The sequence below is a fragment of the Pyrgilauda ruficollis genome, unplaced genomic scaffold, assembly GCF_017590135.1.
Source record: "Pyrgilauda ruficollis isolate IOZ18807 unplaced genomic scaffold, ASM1759013v1 scaffold2, whole genome shotgun sequence".
NCBI lineage: Eukaryota > Metazoa > Chordata > Aves > Passeriformes > Passeridae > Pyrgilauda > Pyrgilauda ruficollis.
In genome coordinates, this window is record NW_024519206.1 from 27,200,378 (window position 1) to 27,219,857 (window position 19,480).

At 40.0% G+C, this 19,480-nt stretch overlaps 1 long non-coding RNA gene across 4 annotated transcripts in view; it reads right to left on the reverse strand.

The window, feature by feature from the left end:
• LOC121353002 overlaps positions 1-18,881 on the reverse strand; it is a 44,338-nt gene extending 25,457 nt beyond the window's left edge. For all 4 annotated transcript variants that reach the window (XR_005955022.1, XR_005955024.1, XR_005955021.1 and 1 more), the window contains exon 1: positions 18,592-18,881. This is a non-coding gene — a long non-coding RNA (uncharacterized LOC121353002). The remainder of the gene's footprint in view (positions 1-18,591) is intronic.
• Between the last annotated feature and the right edge of the window lie 599 nt (positions 18,882-19,480).

The following is a 19,480-nucleotide window of genomic DNA, read 5'->3' on the forward strand; positions in this document are numbered from 1 at the left end:
AAACCCCCCCCCGAGGGGGAAAAAAAAAGAGAGGGGGGGGGGGGGGGGGGGAAGTGGGAGGAACCAAAACAAGAAAAATCTGCAAATAATCCATAACTTACCAAAGCATCATCACACTTTATTCCAGAGCTGTGAACTGTATAGAAAATGAGAAAGGATCAGCCATTCATCATCAGTTCCTCACTGCTTAGTGCAGGTCAGGGTAATCTAGACATGTTGGAGCAGCTCTAAATTACTCTTTGGACCTGGATCATTCCTTCATTCCTTATAGCACTTCGGACTATAGCAAGAGGTCAGTTTTTTCCTCAGTCATCTGGGGGTACTATGGGTCTAACACAGCTGAGGATCCTGAAGAAAATCTCCAGGAAGGGTCAAGGAACTTTAAGCATCATAGAGGAAAAGCAATTCAGAGGTGATCAGAGAGCAGGGAAGTCTCTGAACCAGGGTGGTGGTTTTGCCTGTTTTAAAGATGGATTTAGTTTCTGACAACCAGAAAATGTCCTTCAGTTTGGGTTATTTCTTGGGGTCTAATTAAATTATCCTGGGTGTCTTTCTCTCTGTAATGCTCATCAGGAGGCTGACAGATTTGTTTCCTGCATCTCAGGAAAAATTGCATGCATATGTCAGTGGACAAATCACAGTCTTCAGTCATGGTTTCAGCAGTGTAATATAAAGAAATTAAATCACGTAACTGTTTTCTGTGAGATCTCTCTCTTTTCTCCCTCTCATATTTACAGATTCCTCACTGGGCATGAGGCCTATGCAAATGTAAAAAGTGACTTTAAGGATACAAAGTGCATCCTGCTTGGTCTGAGGTTTTCAAACTGTCTTGAACAGATTATTCGTGATTGTATGAAAGCCAAGAGAACAATATGGAAAACAGATTGGCTATGCCCCTACAGCCCAATGCCAACCTGGCTCTGTGTTTAGAGGCTGACATCATTTCTTGAAAGATCTGGAGCTACAAGTCAATGTAGTTTGAAGAGGACACTCCATGAAGCTGTGGGCAGATCACATCACAGCATGCTCAAGCTTCATGGCCCATTATTAAGTACCTATGAACTGGAGGTGTGGGGGAGTTTACCTTCAAACCATTGATATTACTTTGGCATCAAATGTATTCTGTGCTATACAGTTGGTATTAACTCAAAGTCTAAAGCACCCATATAGAGAAGACAGAATATAGCAAACAAACAAAACTACAGAAAAGAGTTCCCACGTGGAAAATGCTTCTTAAAATCAAAACCACAGAGATTTACGATCTTGACATATTCATATTTTTCCCAAAAAAGTATTTTTCCAAGGAGCAAAAGTGAAGTTAAAATCCTGGAAACTAATAGGAAGTATTCCTATCGTTAAACAGCTGACAACTGCTGCAATGTATTTTAAGAAACATTCAAGATTGCCCCATTTTTCCCCCTCTTACTTAAAAAAACTAAAAAGAAATAAGAGAAAGGAAGAGTGAGTGAAGAAGCAAGCTGCGTGAATTGAGCACTCTGAAGCTGTTGAGGATACAATTTCTGAGTATGGGGGAATCAGCCTGATGAAAACGTTCATTATGGGATTCCACGACTTCAGGAGTTCAGAGGAAAATTGGGGATGCTTTTAGATCCCGGACTCCAAGATGCTATTCCTACTGAAACCTGAGGATGAAGACCTTGAGTGCTCACAGTTAGAGAGATAAGGTTGCTATACAGCCTGCCTACAATAATTTCATAGAGTCATAGAATTGCTTAGGTTGAAAAAGACCTCTAAGATTATTGAGTTCAGCTCTAAATTTAACAGTGCCTAGTCTACCATGCAACTGTGTCCCCAGGTGCTGCATCTACACATCTGTTAAATACCACCAGGCGTGGTGACCCAACCCCTTCCCTGTTGGGGTAGCCTTTTCCAAGGAACCTTTTCCAAGGAACCTTGGCAACCCTTTCAGGGAAGACTTTTTTTCTAGTATCCAATCTAAAGCTCCCCTGGCACAATTTGAGGTTGTTTCTTCTCATCATGTCACCTGGGAGAAGAGACTGACCCCCCCATCTGGCTGCAGCCTTACTTTAGAAGGTTGTAGAGAGCAATAAGATCCCTCCTGAGCCTCCTTTTCTCCAGCCTAAACACATCCAACTCTTTCAGCCTCTCCTCATCAGATTTGTGCTCCAGACCCTTCTCCAGCTCTCTTGCCTTTCTCTGGATGTGTTCCAGGCCCTCAATGTCTCTCTTGTAGAGAGGTGTCCAAAACTGAACACAGTGTTTAAGATGCAGCCTCACCAGTGCCAAGCACAGATGGATGATCACTGTCCTGGTCCTGCTGGCCACACTATTGCTGATACAAGTCAGGATGCCACTGACCTTCGTGGCCACCTGGGCACATGCTGGCTCATGTCCAGCTAGCTGTCAACCAGCAGGCCTGATCCTTTTCCATCAGGCAGCTTTCCAGCCACAGCTGTTAGTGAGAATCCATTAAAGAACAACTAGTTCACGTAACCAAAGAACAACAACCTATACTTAGTAATAGAGTGACGAAGACATTGACCTAATTGAGCAATCAACTAACATATGCCAGGAGAAGCCAAAGATTCTTAGGCACTTGGATTTCTCTTCTCATTCTCAATGTTTCATTCACCTTCCACGCATAGGATGATGGGCCAAGCATTGGTCTGCCACGTGCTGAAGCTTTCATCCCACTAAATTTCATAACTAAACTCCTGTTGGCTCATTGGATCAAGTTTCCACTATCAAACTGAAATGACACATCACTTTTTGACCTGTCCTTGTCTTTCCTCTGAGGAGAAAAAAGTCTCTTCTGCTTACCCACAGCTTCTGTACTGCAACAAATCTGAAGGAAATATTACAAATGTAATTAAAACAAGAATGAGTGAATGTTACCTATGAAGTAGCTCTCTAAACTATTATTTTGACTCCACTTTTTCTCACGGATTCAGTATTAAGTTGGGACAATCTAGTTTCAAGGAGGTCAGTCTGCAATGTCGTCCATAGGTACTGACTGCACGGATTTCTTGTTTCTTGCACTGAACTGTGTGCTGAGACTTTTGGGGCAGATATGATGGAGCTAGTGCCACAGTAATGTGAGCTACCCCATGAATCCTCTCCTAGCCTGTTGAAGGAGAATTTGATTGCACTCCTGGGTATAAATAATCTTGAACCAGCATCTCCTTTACACAAAACACTTCCATGTTCAAATATTTCAGGTTTCTATGCTGTGACTTTGTTTTTGGTGGGAAGGTGCAGTTGCAATCCAGACCCACGAAGCAAATCAGTTATTAGCACAGAAGAAGGGACAGAGGAAGGGAAGAAAAATTTACAGTGACTTTCTCCTGTGGCTGGATAATAAGAGAAAATAGAGACATCCTTTCCTGCAGAGATCCCACATGCTGGCATGAAGAGATATATGAGAAGAATGTTTACAGAGGTGGTGTAAATTTTGAAAATTATTTATTCTGGGATTGCACAACAAACAGAAGAGTACCAAGACCACCTTATCTCAGGCCAGCTAGCAGCAAAGTCAGATCTCTGTGAGGAAGGTCCCATTTTGGAGGTCTGTGATGATGCAGACTTAGCTCCGCAAGAGGGTGAGCCACCTGACCTCACTCCTGTCAAGGCACATGAAAGCAAGAAGCATTAACAGATTTCTACGCATCTGTAATAATGCTGCTGAATCAAAATTACAGCAGTCAACACCACAGACACTCACCAGAAAGGAAACACTGAGCAAAAGAGAATGAACTTTTTTTTCACTAAGGACGTTTCTGGTCCTTCTAGAGCTGCAAAAAGGGTGCCCTCCAAAGTCCAGGTAGATGGGCTGTTTCATAAAAACTGGACATAATTTCTATCCACCACTCCAAAATGCATCTATTAAAATGCATATCAGAACTACAAAATCACAAGTACTTTTGTTTCCTTTTTTTTTTTTTTTTTTTTTTTTTAATTTGGGATCCTATTGTGAGTCTTATCAGAAATCTCAGTAAATACAAATTATATGCAATTTTTAAATAATCTCGATTTCTGAAATACCTAAAAAGGCATTTATATGACAGGAAATTAAGTAATAAATACCATCTGATACTTACTTTAGCTGTAACTGGCAACAGAAATGCATATCATATATGCACATACACGAACACATGCGCACCTTTCCATCTCAGAGTTTTTTATAGATTCTATGTAAGACATAGCCCTGTGTAATATATAAACAGCTGTGTTTCAGCAATATTTACAGTGAAGCTTTTATTTAAACTAAAATGATCTATCAGGGTCCATGTCACAGTTAATACAACAAAAGTAACTGGAAGTACTGTTCTCAGTTTAAGACAAATACATATTTGTGAGTTGGTACATGTTTCCGCAATAAACACCTGAACAGAACCATGTATTCTTTCAAGCTGGATACAAACCTCAAATCTACTTAGACACAGCTGTTGAGGTAAACTGACTCTGCTTGCTTCATAAACAAAAATAATTAAGAAATTGAGTAAAACACATGCATCAAGTTGGAGACATCATGCTACAGCACACCCTAGTACAGAAAACCAAAAATCATTCCAGAGGGAAATCATTACAGATTCCACCAACAAGGAAATTTTCACCCTGAAGCTCCTCTTCTACTACTTTTGAAAGGGAAAAGCATATTGCAACCTGTCTGTTGCCATCTTGCACTTTTGAACCCACAGGGAATTAAATTGTTTGATTTTCTCCAAGTTCAGAAAGCTGTTGTGTAGCTGCAGCTAAATAGAAGTCTGAATAAATAAATTTCTGAGTCATCAATCAACCACTCATTTACTCATTTAGTGGGAGGGTGAATGTCTTTTATGAGTCTGGTGGAGCAGCATGGAGGTTAAGAACATGCTCCATCTGTTTGCTCACTGCTCAGCAGTGCTCCCCGCTTCCCAGCGCAGGGAAGGGAGGAGATTCCTGCCCTGAGCAAGGAGGGAGTGTGCCAGCTTTCTGCTAGCACGGCTCCGTTTGACCTCTCGCATCCCCGTTCTCGTAGCCTCCAAGCGGTGGCTGCCAATCACACTGAGCTGCAGAGTGGGTTTGCAACAGTCCATAATATCAGCACGTTTCAAATGGCAGGTGGAGACATTTCTTTGTCAGCACAGCGAGCTGTGCAGGTTCTGCTATAAGCAGAAGTGATATAACACGCCTCGCTGTAAACTGCAACTCACAGGAAGCAATGAAACACTCAGGACCAGATTCTCATCTCCCTGAAATGAACCACTTTCCCTAAAAATGAACAGACTTACTGAAGCTAGCAACACATTTTATGGATTACACTGAGAGCAAGCGTAGATCTGAACATGCTAATCCACATTTGAATTTAGGAATTTGTGCTGACTTTGATTGTGTGTAGGCAGAAGATGGCCTCTTACCACTTACATGAGGTCTCAGTAGCTCAAAACCAGCAATGCAAAACAAGTGTCGTGACCGTAATTTACTTCTTAGGAAAGGGAATTTTCAAAAAAGATTAAAGGAAAAAAGGCATCCATCTGTCAGACTTAGGCTTCTCATCTCTTGAAAGAAGAAATAAAACGATGAACTGAAAGGGAAAGGAAGAATAGAGAATAAGGTGAAGCCTTCCTTCACTGCTGCTTGGTACCGCTTCTTTGAAACCAGAGCATCTGTGTTGATGTGCAGCACTTGAAAGGGCCAGTGCAGGATGAAAGGGAAAAAAACCCCAGCCCAATAATGGTTCAATGGATATCCTGAGATAACAGATGTTTCTGTGCCTTCTTCACTGACTAAAAGACAAGTTTGCATGTTGTAATGGTCTTAAAAGATACTGAGGATTGCAAATAACAACAAAATCTTTTCTTGTTATTACCTGGAATTTCAATGTTCTTTGACCAGTAGGGCACCACAGAGTGTCTACCTATGCATAAAGAACAGCTACAAATGTCTTTATAGCTTCAAATGATTAGTTAAGCTTGAACAAGTGATACCTAAATCATTCAGGATCCCTATACTGTACTGCATCCTTTTCTCTAGACAAAACCAATACAAAAATGTGAAGTTAGTAAATCAGAAAAAAAAAAAAAAAAGGAAAAGAAAGGAAAAAAAATCTATCTGCAATTCCAATACGTTAATTATTTGCAATACCAACCAGATTGGTAAAACCTTCCCTTGCAAAAGTACTAGGTACAGAAAGTTAGTTTTTATCCATATGCACTGTAGCTTTCAAGATTCAACTCTTATGCCCAGAATAGTTGCTTGAAACTTCTGCCTCCACTCTCTAGTCTTAGAGTCCTTTGGCAAACAGTTTAGAGAATAAGATCACTGAGGGTGAGGAGTGGTAATGCCTACCAGAATATAGCCTCAGATATATTTTCTGCTTTTGTATAGCATAATGACATAGAGAGAGAGTAAAGTGCCAATCAAAAAAATGAGGAATTATCAGGTCCTGATTTTAAAATCATTCAACATATAATTAATTCTTGTATTTCTATATTAAATAGGAAATACAAATATATTTAGAAATTACATTTATACTTCCATTATAGAAAGATTAATAATCTGTTTTCAACAAGTATGTGAAATGTTAATTGGGAGAATGTGTGAAAGTAAAGATCTGGTTGCTAAAAGAATTTTGGAGACTGGGAGACCATTGGATTTTAAGGAGAGAAAACCACTCAATTTTCTGTAACAGTTTTGTGATTTTTCAAATAGGCAAGTGAAATGAACATCTAGATTCCACTTAAAATATATATTGACAGTTTTTCTTACCCAACAGATTTGGTTTTCTGAAAAGGATAATGGACTTATAATACTACATGTAACCTATTCCCTGATATAACTCAGTTGTGGGAGCTGTAAAAATTACTTCCAATATCTTTTAAACAAATAATTTTGCATCCTTTATTTTAGATGGTACTATCAGAGACAAATGTCTTCAAAGAGATTTTCTTTGAATAGTAAGCTATACAAAAAAATGCTCATCACAATTTTTTAACTACATTTACTTGACAGAGAGAAAACTGAGAAAATGCTAGATTTGCCTGTCTAGATAAAGATCTGGAGGACAAAACAGTATAGTGCCTGTCTAATACTGATTGCCCTGAAGTCCCTGAAGATTTCAGAAACTTTGACACATAATTGAATTTCCATGCACTCTAGAATGAATGCAATGTCAAACTGGTTCTGTCAAACAAATCTGACATGAATTGCTCAGAAGTGAGGTCACAAAGCTTCCTAGCTGCAACATTTTAATTGAAATATCCACTGTATTTTAGACAGTGCAGAACAACGAGCTGAATCATCATGGAAGATCCTATTGGAACATCTATTCTGGTAAAAAAGACAAGAAGTTCTACCATGTGTGCAGCGGATGTTATCAGTCTCAGTGTCAGAAAGCATGGAATTAAAAGAAAATATTTCTTTTAGAATGAGATATACCATGCAGATTGATATATGGGACATCAGGATCAGGACTACAGAAAAAGAAAAACCAGAATTTTATAGATCTATGGCAATACATGGCTTTCATTTAGAAACAGTAGCAGCAATGAAAGAGTTGAATCAAAGAGTAGCAGATAACCAGGTTTTTAGAACTGAATTTTTTTGGCCCCACTCAGGTCAGTAGCAAAATTTTCATTAACTTTCATAGCATCAGGATTTCACCCAATAGCAACAAAGGAAAGACAGCAGCTACCATTTATGAAAACTTCTAATCTCTTGCCCCTGTTCCTGTCAGTAACTCCTCTCTGATGCCTAAAATCTAAAATGCAAATGAGAAAACAACATGATATAGCAGTTAATTTTTTCATTTTGTTTGTGTAATAAATGACTGACACTTCTGTTTCCCTTTTTTGTCATCAATCACAAGCTATTTGCTAAGCTTTTTTTAGCTTTACTACCAAGTTTAAGCTTGAGACTGTGGGCTTAGGTGATCCCCTGGGGGAATCTAAAAAAAACCAAAAAAACCATGAAGACTGTGGCAGATGTGTTCTGGCTGCATTCTCAGAGCAGTTTCCTGCAGAACTGCCATTATTTCTTTTAATCCTTAGCCTTTACTTCAGAGCATCTGGAATTAATACACAATGGTTAGTTTTAGCTCCTAGTATTTTTTGTAGCTTGGTTTGATCTTTCCTCACCACAATTTTTAACTCCAAGGATATGTCTTCATTGCTGAGTTAATTCACACCAGTTAGTGTAGATCAAGGTGAAGGCAGATACATGTGACATAAATCTTGAGCCGCACAAGGCAACCAGATGACCACACAAAAAGATCAGATTTGTGTGGGGAGTATAAATATGTCAGGATCTGCTGAGCTTTAGCCTAGACTTGTATTAAAAAATCCTCAGCTCACAGCTGAAAAGGTATTTGTGTGGATTTCTAATATGAATGGTCTTTAGTGAGTGACAGTGCTTGAGTTATAACTTGAGTTATATGCTTTAAGCTCACTGATCCCATACATTATTTGCCCATGATGACAAAATAAAGGCATGTCAGGGCTCTCCCCTCTGTGAGACTAGGGATTGGAGACGTTTCTTCCCCTTATGTCTCAGCTGAGTCCGGAAGACAACCCATCCCACCTCTGCTGCCTTCCATCTCAAGGCATAAAGGTATTTCTCCTCCAATTTGATATCATGAGCTATAGTGCTCATTTACAACCAAAATTTATGTTCCCTTGTTATTGTAATTGTTCAGCTCAGCACTGTAATTTTAAATCTGCACCTTCTGATAATCGAGGCACTCAAGTATGGAACTCTCTGTCACATCTTTTACACTGCAGTCAAGATGCGCACCAGATCACATCAGGGATCTGGCAGCTGCCATGCCTTAGCTGTCTTCTGATCCATCCGTCTTAGTTGCCTCCCATGGAAACTGGGGAGAAAGAGCACCAGGGAGGGAAATGCTTGTGTTCTGCTCAAGGTGCCATGCTAGCACAAAATTTTGATGCAGATGAAGCACAAACATGAATCTGACAGCTGGATAATTCACCCAGCAGCTTTGGAAACCTTACGGAATCACAAAACAAGCTGCTTTTTTCTTTTCTTTTTTCTTTTTTTTTTCCTTTTTCTCTTTTTGTTTTTTTTGGGTTTTTTTCCCCCAGGAATTGCCAGTTTGTGGACAGCTTAATGTAGGACAGAACCATGTTGATTTTGATTTTGAGGACATTTCGTTTTGATGCATTCTGGGAATGCATAGTTTTGATTATCCATTTTCAAACCAAATTTTCATCTCAATTTCCATTTCCTTTAATACATCACATGAAAAAAAAAAAAATCAGGAAAAAACACTGTGCACAAGCTCTTCTCTACCCAGCTCTCCTTCTGAAATTTCATTTCTTTAGCTTCTCACCACTTTTTTCATCCATTCTCTCTGGGATTTTTAAGGGGAAAAGGCAAAAAAATAAGTTCACAGAATTGGATTCATATACATTTGGATATAAAAACAACCAGTTCCCACCCATCTCTTCTCAAAAAGAGATTGCAGATACATTATTGCATAAGAGAACCTCACCCAATTTTTTAATTTTCTCTAACTCAGTTTTCAGTGTGGGGGCATTTTTTCCGCGTGTTTTTGAGTTCCCTGACCAAAACATGTCATACACTGTAAACCCCAGTGCCATGCGCCTGAGGTTTGACAGGCTTTGCAATGCTGTAGGTTTCACTTCTTTCTGACATCCTAGCAATCCTTGCTGATGGTGACAGGAAAGACCAGAGCGGAATATGAAAAGCAGCTGGGACCACACTGGAGTAAGGAGTCATTGAAGGCTTGTCCAGGCTCACTGATTTTGGTTTCAGATTGAGGCCAGCCTTTGATCAGCTCGTGGCTGTAATTTTCAAAATAACATATGCATTTTTATTCAGGCTTTTATTTTACTGTCAGATCTTTGGTATTTAAATTCCTCCCTGATTTTCTGATCTCTGGTAAGGAGGGAGCAGGCCAAGAGAAAAGAAAGCTCACCTGCTTCACTAGATACTTTGCTCTGTTTTTGCAGATGAAGTGTCAGGACTGGTGCCAGTGGTATAAGGAGCCAGCTTTATTTAGTATCCAGTCTACTGTATCATTCAGACAGTAATTTGAGCTTCTTCAAGACACCTGCCCTGAGTCTTGCAGGACTCAAATGTCAGCAAGTAGGGACAGAGAATAAATGCCTCCCCAGTTTTTCTATTTGTTTTTCTATTTCTATTTCTCTTGGTGAGCTATTCTTCAACTCCCTTCTTGCTTTTCAGGTCATACAGGTATATTCCTTGAAGCCAGGAAGGGTTATGGACAAAGGAATATAAACAATAAAAGACTGCAAGATGGAAAGACAAGTATCTTCAGGGGCCTGAGTAAGGAAGTGTCCAGCAAACACTAAAGGAAAGCTAGAATGGTGGCAGCACTGCTATCTCTGACAGACCGCTGCAAACCAGAGATGAGTCATGGGGACTAAGTGTGCAATTCACACAGTCTGAACTGCTCCAACAAATAACGCATAAAAAATCAAAACCTTTTCCCTGCACCTTGGATATAGAGAAGCAAACAGAGTGAAAGAATGTTGTAATGGACCTGGCAGTACTCTACAAATGGAAAGGCTATTTGAAAGGGGATGCATGATCTAAACAATCAGAGAGAAGAAAATGAAGTTCAATTCCTCCACAAAATTAAAACAAGTCTAGATCAGTCACTGTTAACCCCACTGAGAAGAACAGCTCAACAACACAGAATAGGGTGGGCAAGATCTCTGACCTTGTACAATGAGGCAAGTGCCTCTGTCTCTCTGTCCAAAAGAATTACAATCTCCCTTAAAGCTGGTGAATAATTTCTGCTGACCCATAAGGAGACACTTCCTAATTCCACTGGCATGAAAGGTGAATTCCTGTCTTAAATATTGCAAAGGAAGCTTACAATTAGTCCAGGCTGTCAGCAGTCCCCCAGGAAAAACACATTATTGCTGCAAGTTCTTTAATATGAAGCACATCTAAAATGTGCAAGGGAGGGTTGCATTGATCCATGGAAATTAGCTCAATATTGGAGTAGTATGTGTGAATTTCCTCATGGACTCAGAGCCAAGAAGAGCAGGAACATTCAGAGAAAAAGGAATTCCCCTCTGTCCAATGCAATAGGGACTCACCAGTAGGGTAGACTCCAGACATTATTCCCAAACTACCTTTTCCAACAGTCTGAGAGGTGTTTTGCCTCTTTGGTATGACATGTAATCCTTCCACAGGAAAGAAAATACATAATACACTTAGAAGGCTATTATCATTCAGGAATTAAAGGCAAAAGTACATTCCAATTCTGGATGCAAATTAGTGTTCCTGGGTAATGGTAGGGAAATGCTACAAAAATGGTTGTTTGAGGCACCAGACTCCTGCATAGCGCAAAGCTGTAATGAAGCTGGACCCTGTGACAGCTCAACAAAAATAAAGGGAAGAAGTAGTATCAAAAAATTAAACAGATCTCTTCCTCAGGAAAACACTTTCTCTAGGTGGACTTTCAGTTGTGAAAATTCTCTATTGCATAATTTGGCATAAACACTAATGCTGTCCTGCTTCAAACACCAAATGAGAATTTACTTATGTTTTTCTGCACCATTACATCCTGAGAATTACCTGAACAAAATCTATTGGTTTGAATCAATATTTTACTTTACATCCATGAGAGTCACTATACAGTTTAGAAGAGCTGCAGTTCCTGGCTTCACATGCTTCTGTTGATTTACTTTCTTGGTAAACTACACCTTGCCCAATTCATTAATATTTCGGTAGATGTTTCACTTCCTATTCTGTGACTAGTTTTAAGATACAGACACTTCCTACAGATTTGAGATGATCTCTGCCCTCCATCTCTTCACACTGTAATGAAAGAGGTGGTGTGGAAATTATTGAATAAGCTCCTCTATCCTTCCAAAATCCTACACATGGAATAAATTACTGCAGAGGAAAGATACCACGTGGCCCAAAGACTATAGTCTGACACTATAACAGTGCTTTTGAATAGCTCATTCCAGCAAATAGCAAAACATACATTAGCAGAGGAAATCTTCTCTTCCCTTGCAATAAGCAGGCAAACATTTTAGAAACACAAACTTTAAATTGGGTGCTTTTTTTCTCTCTCTTTCTGAAAGGTTTGGTGTTCCTCTTTAGCTTTTTTTTTTCTTTTTTTATTGCTTCCTACACTAAAATATGTCTCTGAATGATGCTTGAGCCTTTCTCTATGGGGCCTTCATTCCAAAACCATTCAATTCTCCCTTCATTGACTAAAATGGCAGTTATGACTCCTTTTTCTTCCTAATGCAGATATTCATCCCTCACCCCTAAGGACTGCTGCTCTTTGTTTCTTCCTAGCTGCCATTCTTGTCTGTGCTCCTTTCCTGGGCTGGAGGCCATCAAGGCCACCAGGCTCACCCAGCAGACTCCATTTTCCCATTAATTTTATCCTCCCTCAAATACAATCCATAGGCAAAGTAATTTCTGTAGTCTGAGATGGCCGTCTTTGGAGGAAAAGATATGGTTTCAGTTTATGCTATATTATTATATGATTTACCAACAAAAGCAAGCAAAAATCAAGGAGTTTGACTTCTTTCCATCTTATGTAGCCTTTGCTTAGAAGAGAGGTACACTCCAGCACAGTGAGAGAAAATTGCCTAAGGCCCTTACATATCCTGTAAGTACTAGATTTTGTGTATAAGAAGTGGCAAGGGTGACTAACATTGAAAGCACTGTTAAATGTAAGCAATCATGAATGTAATAAAAAGTCCCCTTGGGGCCTTTTGGGGGAGTTAGCAATAAATACAGCAGATGTTAGCAGCTATCAGTAGACTCAGATTTTCTGTTGTAGCTGTAGACTGCTGGATATCATGTTTTAGTTTACACCAGGCATGCTTTTCTTAGTCCCCCTTTGCCAAAGAGTTGGAAGCAATTGACAGATGCCATCAGAGATCCCTACTCACACTTTTGAAACTCCTCACTGCTGCCTTTCTTTCCTGACACATACTTAGCACAGGTAAAGAAGAAACTCCCAATTGTGTCCTTTAGAGAACTGTCTGATTGGCCAATCACACATAGCTGAGTTCCCCTTCTCTTCCTATGGTTAAGAGGACAGCTGTTGTAGTGTAACTCTAGCCCTGCACCTGGACACACGCATTAAGCAGATGGAAATATGCTGGACACCACACAATCCTCATATTGTCCTTCCTAGGCAAGACACACTTGAGGCAGCATTGCCAATGGCTTTCACATTGTCAGTGCCACATAACAGACCTCTCTGTACTTCCATGGAAATGACATCATGGCTTCTGTTTGACATTCAGTGTTACTCCTTCCCATCAGTCTTGGTGTTTGGGACTTCTACTTCATTTGTCCCACCATTGCTTTACTTTCCTTCCTTCAGGTTCTATTTTATAAGACATTAGCTACACAAAGAACCTCCTTCCACTAGGATTTTTGCTATTCCAGTTGCCTGACTGCTTAGGCTGGCAGAATACCTGCTACAACATATACCACATGAACACAATGCTGAGCACCCTCTCTTTTTGTAGGGCACTCAATAAACTACCTGCTCCCCACAGATGAGCAGCCCAGATTCAGGCTGCAAGGTCAGGGGAACCCAACCCACATGACCATTCCCTCTAATCTAGGTGGTTTTAGAAATCTAGGAACCATTATGTCCATAGCCACCTCATTTCCTATCTCGTGATTTTTAACTGTGGCTGGCTTAACATCACACAGTACTCTAATTAATTAAACCTTCTGCACAGATAGGATATAGGATATAGGATCACCTACACAAAGCTAGCATAAATCAGTTGACCAAACACAACTGAAGAAATGTGAAGTAGAAAGTTAGAAACATCTTTACAAGTGATCCATAACATTACACATCTCTTCTATAGTACTGTAGACCTCATGTGTTGGAAGTTTGCTTTTTCAAACTCCAGAAAAGAGTTTTTTTCATGGGCTGAGCAACAGCAGGAAAGTGAAAAAACAAACAAATGAAATGGAGATAAGTAGTGAAAAAAGAAATCCTGAAAATCAGAAAAAAAGAAGGGAAAATGTTAAAAGACTATGCAGTTTATTAATGAGTATTAATGAGTACAATTTTTCCTCAGTCTCTTGTGTCTTACTGCTTTGCAAATGCATGGCCATGAACAAGCCAGGGAGCAGTAGCACTCTTATTTCTGCTTGTGGGTCTGTCACCTCCAGATAAGTGAAAGGGACAAACACTTGAGCACAAGTACTCGTGCTAATAGTGCCACCAAAAGTTTTACAAGAACTGGTTACCAGGCAACTGTTTAGGAGAATAATTTAAATAGCGTCCTGTTGCTACTCAGATCTGAGAAGAGTCAACCTGCACTGGTGGTGTCAGGCCACTCTGGAGAGCATGGCTGCTGCCACAAACGGGTTTGCAGCAACCACACTCTGCTTTTCCTGAAGTTGCCCACTCTTCAGCTCTAAATTGTGTACATTAAGAAGGCAACTCTTAGAAAATGTGGATCACAGTGCATTAACTAACTAGGTGAATGTTTAAGGGGGTTTCTGGATCTCTTCCCATTACCTTGATGCTTCTTTAATGGATTAGGTACTCTCACACAATAGTGATAAGTGGAGATACAGAGAAACCCAGCTCCACAGGGGCAATTCGCTAATGCTTGAGCAGTGCTCTTCGTTCTGCTGCTTTATCAAGTACAGATGCTTTTTTTTTTTTTTCCCAGGTAATTTTACTATAAAAAGTATTTTATTTTAGCATCTTTGTTTGTTGGTTTTTGTTTTGTTTTGTTTTTTTTTTTTTTTTAGTTTCCAATGTATGAACACAATAAATATGCATACAAATAAACATATAGAGATTTATACACACAAGATATTTTTAAGAATTGGCTTAAGATTTTAAGGATACCACAGAGGGCAGAGTTCAGGATGCAAAATAAAGGACAGCATGTTGGCCTCTCCTCATAACAACCAGAGGCAGCAGCAAAAATGCATTAATCCCACACTCCATGAATCTTCAAAGCATCCAGCTAGATGTGCTGTTTCTAAGTCTTATTCATCTTCTGACCCCACCACATGCAGAGTATTTGGCACTGTGTACGTGGGGAACATGGAGAGGAGACAGAGATGGAGGCTTCCCAGGTCTGCCACCACCTTGAGGGGTGACAGTCTGAAGAAATATGCCCAGAACTTTTTTTGTTTCCCTGTTATGAGAAGGATGCAACCTCAGGGATGCAGAATTCGCTTTAGATTTCTTACAAAACTGATTAGGCAGATATGTGTGGCTTCAAATGCTTTTGAGATCTTTATTCATCCCCTCCTTCATTTCACCTTATTTAAAATTAACTTACATTCTCACCTATACTTAAGAAGAAACCGTTGCCATGGTAACACTGGAGGTCGTCTAAATCCAGCATATGATGTAAGCAACACAAACGAGTCCCTACAGAAAGGGAAACTGGCACCACACACAGACAGTTCTGCAAGGATTACATATGGGGGGAGCAGAGGTGGGAGCAGCCCCTGTGCTGCCACCCCAGGAGGCACCACAGCTCTCGACTGTGAGGCACCCCTCGTCCTTCTCCCTTATCAGGCACACAGGGAGCTGAAAACACAGAGACCAAAGCTCAGTAATGAGCTGGGGAAAGTGTGCCCTCAGAGCCAACCCCAGCACTGATGTGTCTGAAAATCCCAACAAAAGCACAAGCCCTGTTAGTTCACTGGCAGCATGAGGTGAAAGAGGGAGCATGGATCACATCATCTTCACCCATCCCTGCATTTACTGCCAGTTTGAAATGCCTGGCCCCTCCCCATTACTCCCACACTGTTGGTGTCCCACTGCCAGCTTGCTGGCTTGCCATGGGCAGAGCTGTGACTCCAGGGCCAAGGCAGCACCATCGTGACTTGCACAGAGTTGGTCATACCCAGAACCAGAGGTGCTATCAGGCTGAAGCAGGGTTTGCTATCATCACTTATCATCCCATGATTTTGATGTTTGTGGGATGTACTAAATTGTCAGCTCTCTTGGCTAAAATACCCAAGTCACCCACATAAGAGCTGTAGTACTGATCCATTCAGCTCTAACACTCCTCCTGGCTCTGCCTGTACCTCTTAGTCCTGAAATGCAGAGTAAGAGGAGGTTCAGTCGTCACAATTACCGCCACCATTTCCTTTTTTGCTCAGTTCATTACTGGTTTCATGTAATGAAAAACTATTCATAAGACTAGAATGAGACCTCCACATCATTTCCCACCGAACACTTAGCTGCGATCAGAATAGCAACTATTGCTGATTTGAGCTGGAGCTGAAACAAAGAGACCATTCCTTCACTTATTGCCCAATGCATCTGATGAAAATTATTCCACACGGCACCCTCACTGACAGAAATCCTCTTTAAAAACGCTTATTTCCCTTCCATCTATGTGACTTGCCTATGTATTCAAAGGCTTTCCAGGATTTTAATTCTCCTCCCTGACTCTCTGAATCCCAGGTTTCGTGGAATTTCTATGTTCATAAATCCCTACAAAGAGTTGATTTAACCATGGAAACAAGATTAGATCTGAAAAGAGGGAATTTAAATAATAGATTCTAACCATTATTCTACAAAATAAGGTGGGGGTTTTACAGCTGATAAGGCCAAAATAAAGGTTGTATTTTTCTGTCCTTTTCCTTTTCATATAGAGAAATCTTACAGACTGCTACATCAACAGTCCCAGAGTTTACAGTGGAGCTTTTACAACAAGGGTATCAGAAGCTAGCACAGGAATTTAAGGAGGGCAGAAGCTATTTTTGTACAACTGTCATTTGATCTTGGACTATTTCTATCCGAGTATTGTGAGGATACATATAGCAACATATAGCCTTTGTGACAAGAGCTCCTCCGCTTCCTATGTTGAAAATTTGCTAGTAGTTTTGACTAAGCAAATAATCAAGGAATGGACTAAATAAAGCATTGTTGTTGACATTTAAATAAATGAATAAAATAAACAAAAGCAACAACAGCTACCAAAAAAAACAAATGCCTACCAGTGATGACTTTCCAGCTTTTGCAGCTCTCATTTCAATTGTGGTTGCCTCCTCCAGATATTTTTAAAATCCATATAGATGCACATATTGAACCAGATATTCTCCTACTTGTGCTCTCTGGAGATTTCAGCTCTGTGGAAGCTCAAAAAATTTACTGCTTCTGCTCACCTCCTGTTAGCTTGGCAAAATAAATCACAGCAGAATTATGCTTTTCACTTAAATTTCTGATCTAGCTAAGCAATTAGTGACAATGTACAATAGCTAATGATGGTCTTCTAAATTTCAAAGTTTATTCTTAATATTCCTACCTCCCTTAATCGTTCTACCTCCACATGTGAACCTGAAGTTGATTCACAGTGAAGTAAGTTAGACTCAGTGACTTTTGAAAGTGTTCCTACTGTGCATGGTAGTAGGCAGTGATGGGCATAGTCAGACACATGCCTTCCAGTTCTCCGCTGTCTCAAACCTTATATAATTTCATTAAAACCAGCAGAAATCAAATAAAAATTGGACCAAATCAGAATGCCACGCCTTTCCAAATGCTTTATCCTGGTGTGAGTGACTGCATAATATGCTAGTCAATGGGAAATCAGCTTTACATTTTTACAGCTTAAGAGGAGATTTGAGCAATCCTCTGGGCTCCTGTTGAAATGGCCCACACAAGAGCACAGGAGGGGAATGAAACTTTCTTCCCGTGATTCAGGGCTTGCAGTTTATTTATTTTAGTTTCTTTTTTTGAGACTACACCAATATTCTCTATCTAGAAAGTTTAGGAGCCATCAGAAAAAATTAACCTTTGGCCAGAGACAGTTCTGCTATCGGGGAGAAGCCGGAGTAGGAGAGAAGGTCATGGGATGCTGCCAAGTATGTTCAAGCTGCACTCAACAATTCTGTGACGCAAACGTCATCCTGTGCCCTTGTCAGACAGCATTCCTACCTGCACAAACAGATGTAGGAGCTCTGCTTTTGGGCTCTGCGCAATCATGCATCTTAATCCCAAATGGGTGCCCAACATGCCATCATTTCTCATCATCCTATGGTCTTTAAAGGTGTCTCTATCAATTTAGTCTCCAGCATGTTTTGCTGGCAATAACAAACTAAAGAATTAACTTGTTTGGAAACTGACTTTCTCCTTAACAACTAGGTAGCTGCAAGAAGTTCAGTAGTCAGGGGACGAAATCAGAACTCCTTATTCATAATGCCAATCTTATATTCTAACCCCTTACAGCCCCAATGCCACACCCAATCAAAAAAGCCTGGGAAGGATCCCTGCTTTGCTACTGTCTGTGCACTATATCTTCTACACATAAAAGAGTCAAATTTAGATATATCCATTAAAAGGAGAACTAAGCTTTTATTCACACACAGAAAAGAAAAAAAGAAAAAAAAAAAAAGCAAAGGAAAAAAAAAAAAAAGCAGTGTGAAAGACTAGTAAGGGGAGACTCAGAATAGTGAACACAGAAAATGCAGTATTCCAGCCCCTGACCCAGAACGTATTTCTTTCACATACCACATTCACTTACCACCATACACATATTTAAATGTATATATTTACATATTAATGATGCATGCATATATGTGTACTTTTATATGAATATATTTCTTCCAAAAGAAACAGCACAATATAAGAAGTAGTATTACCTGCAACTGGGAGAGATCAGAGTTTTTCTGTGGAAGGTGGAAGAGCCTGCATGCGAATGAAAGTAGTTGAGACCTTGCCTACCAGCTGAGACACATAAACCACAATAATGAGTATGCTGTGAACCACATCAAGAGAGAAGACATTCTGCTCCACAGCTCAGATGAAACACATGCGTGCAATCAGTTTAAGAGACCAGCTTTACCCTGCAACTGGTCAGTAACTGAATATGCCCAACTACCACACATCAGAGGAGAAGAAATAAATTGAGAAGCGCAGGTCATTCAGTCACCTTTGCCCATTCATCCATAGGCTAAATGAAGGAACTGACCATGCTTCTTACCAACCTCTTTCCTAAAATGGCCAGCTGTGAAAAAAAATGGGTAATCAAATGCAATGTTTGTCTTGCTTATTTATAGAACCAGGCGTGTCTCATTTAAGTCTTAGCCTTAGAATGTATGTCAAATAGGGTAAGACATGATGAATGGCAGTTCTGGCAAAACCTGAAGCATGTTGCTAGACAAGATGATTTCTTTACTGAAAAAGTGAACTATTGTTCTGATTTTTATTGAACTGATGAGGCTAAAAGCGGTCAAAGTTCATTTTGCATTTTATTGGTATAGTACCCGTGTGATGATTTTTCCAAGCACTTTACTGAACAAAGCTCTATGGGAAGTTAGATGGGGAAATACAAGGTGTGTGGCATACTGTATAACAAGGCTAAAAGACTGGGCTGAAAATAGCTGGGAGGTCCCTACTTACTCCCTTCATGCAGGTGTAGTTGAATGCCGATGCAGAGGTCATGTAGGAGATTGTTGAAATCACCTAAGGAGCTGGTAAAAGAAAGTGGGACTTGTTTAATGAGCTATTAAATAAGGTAAAGGCTTCTAC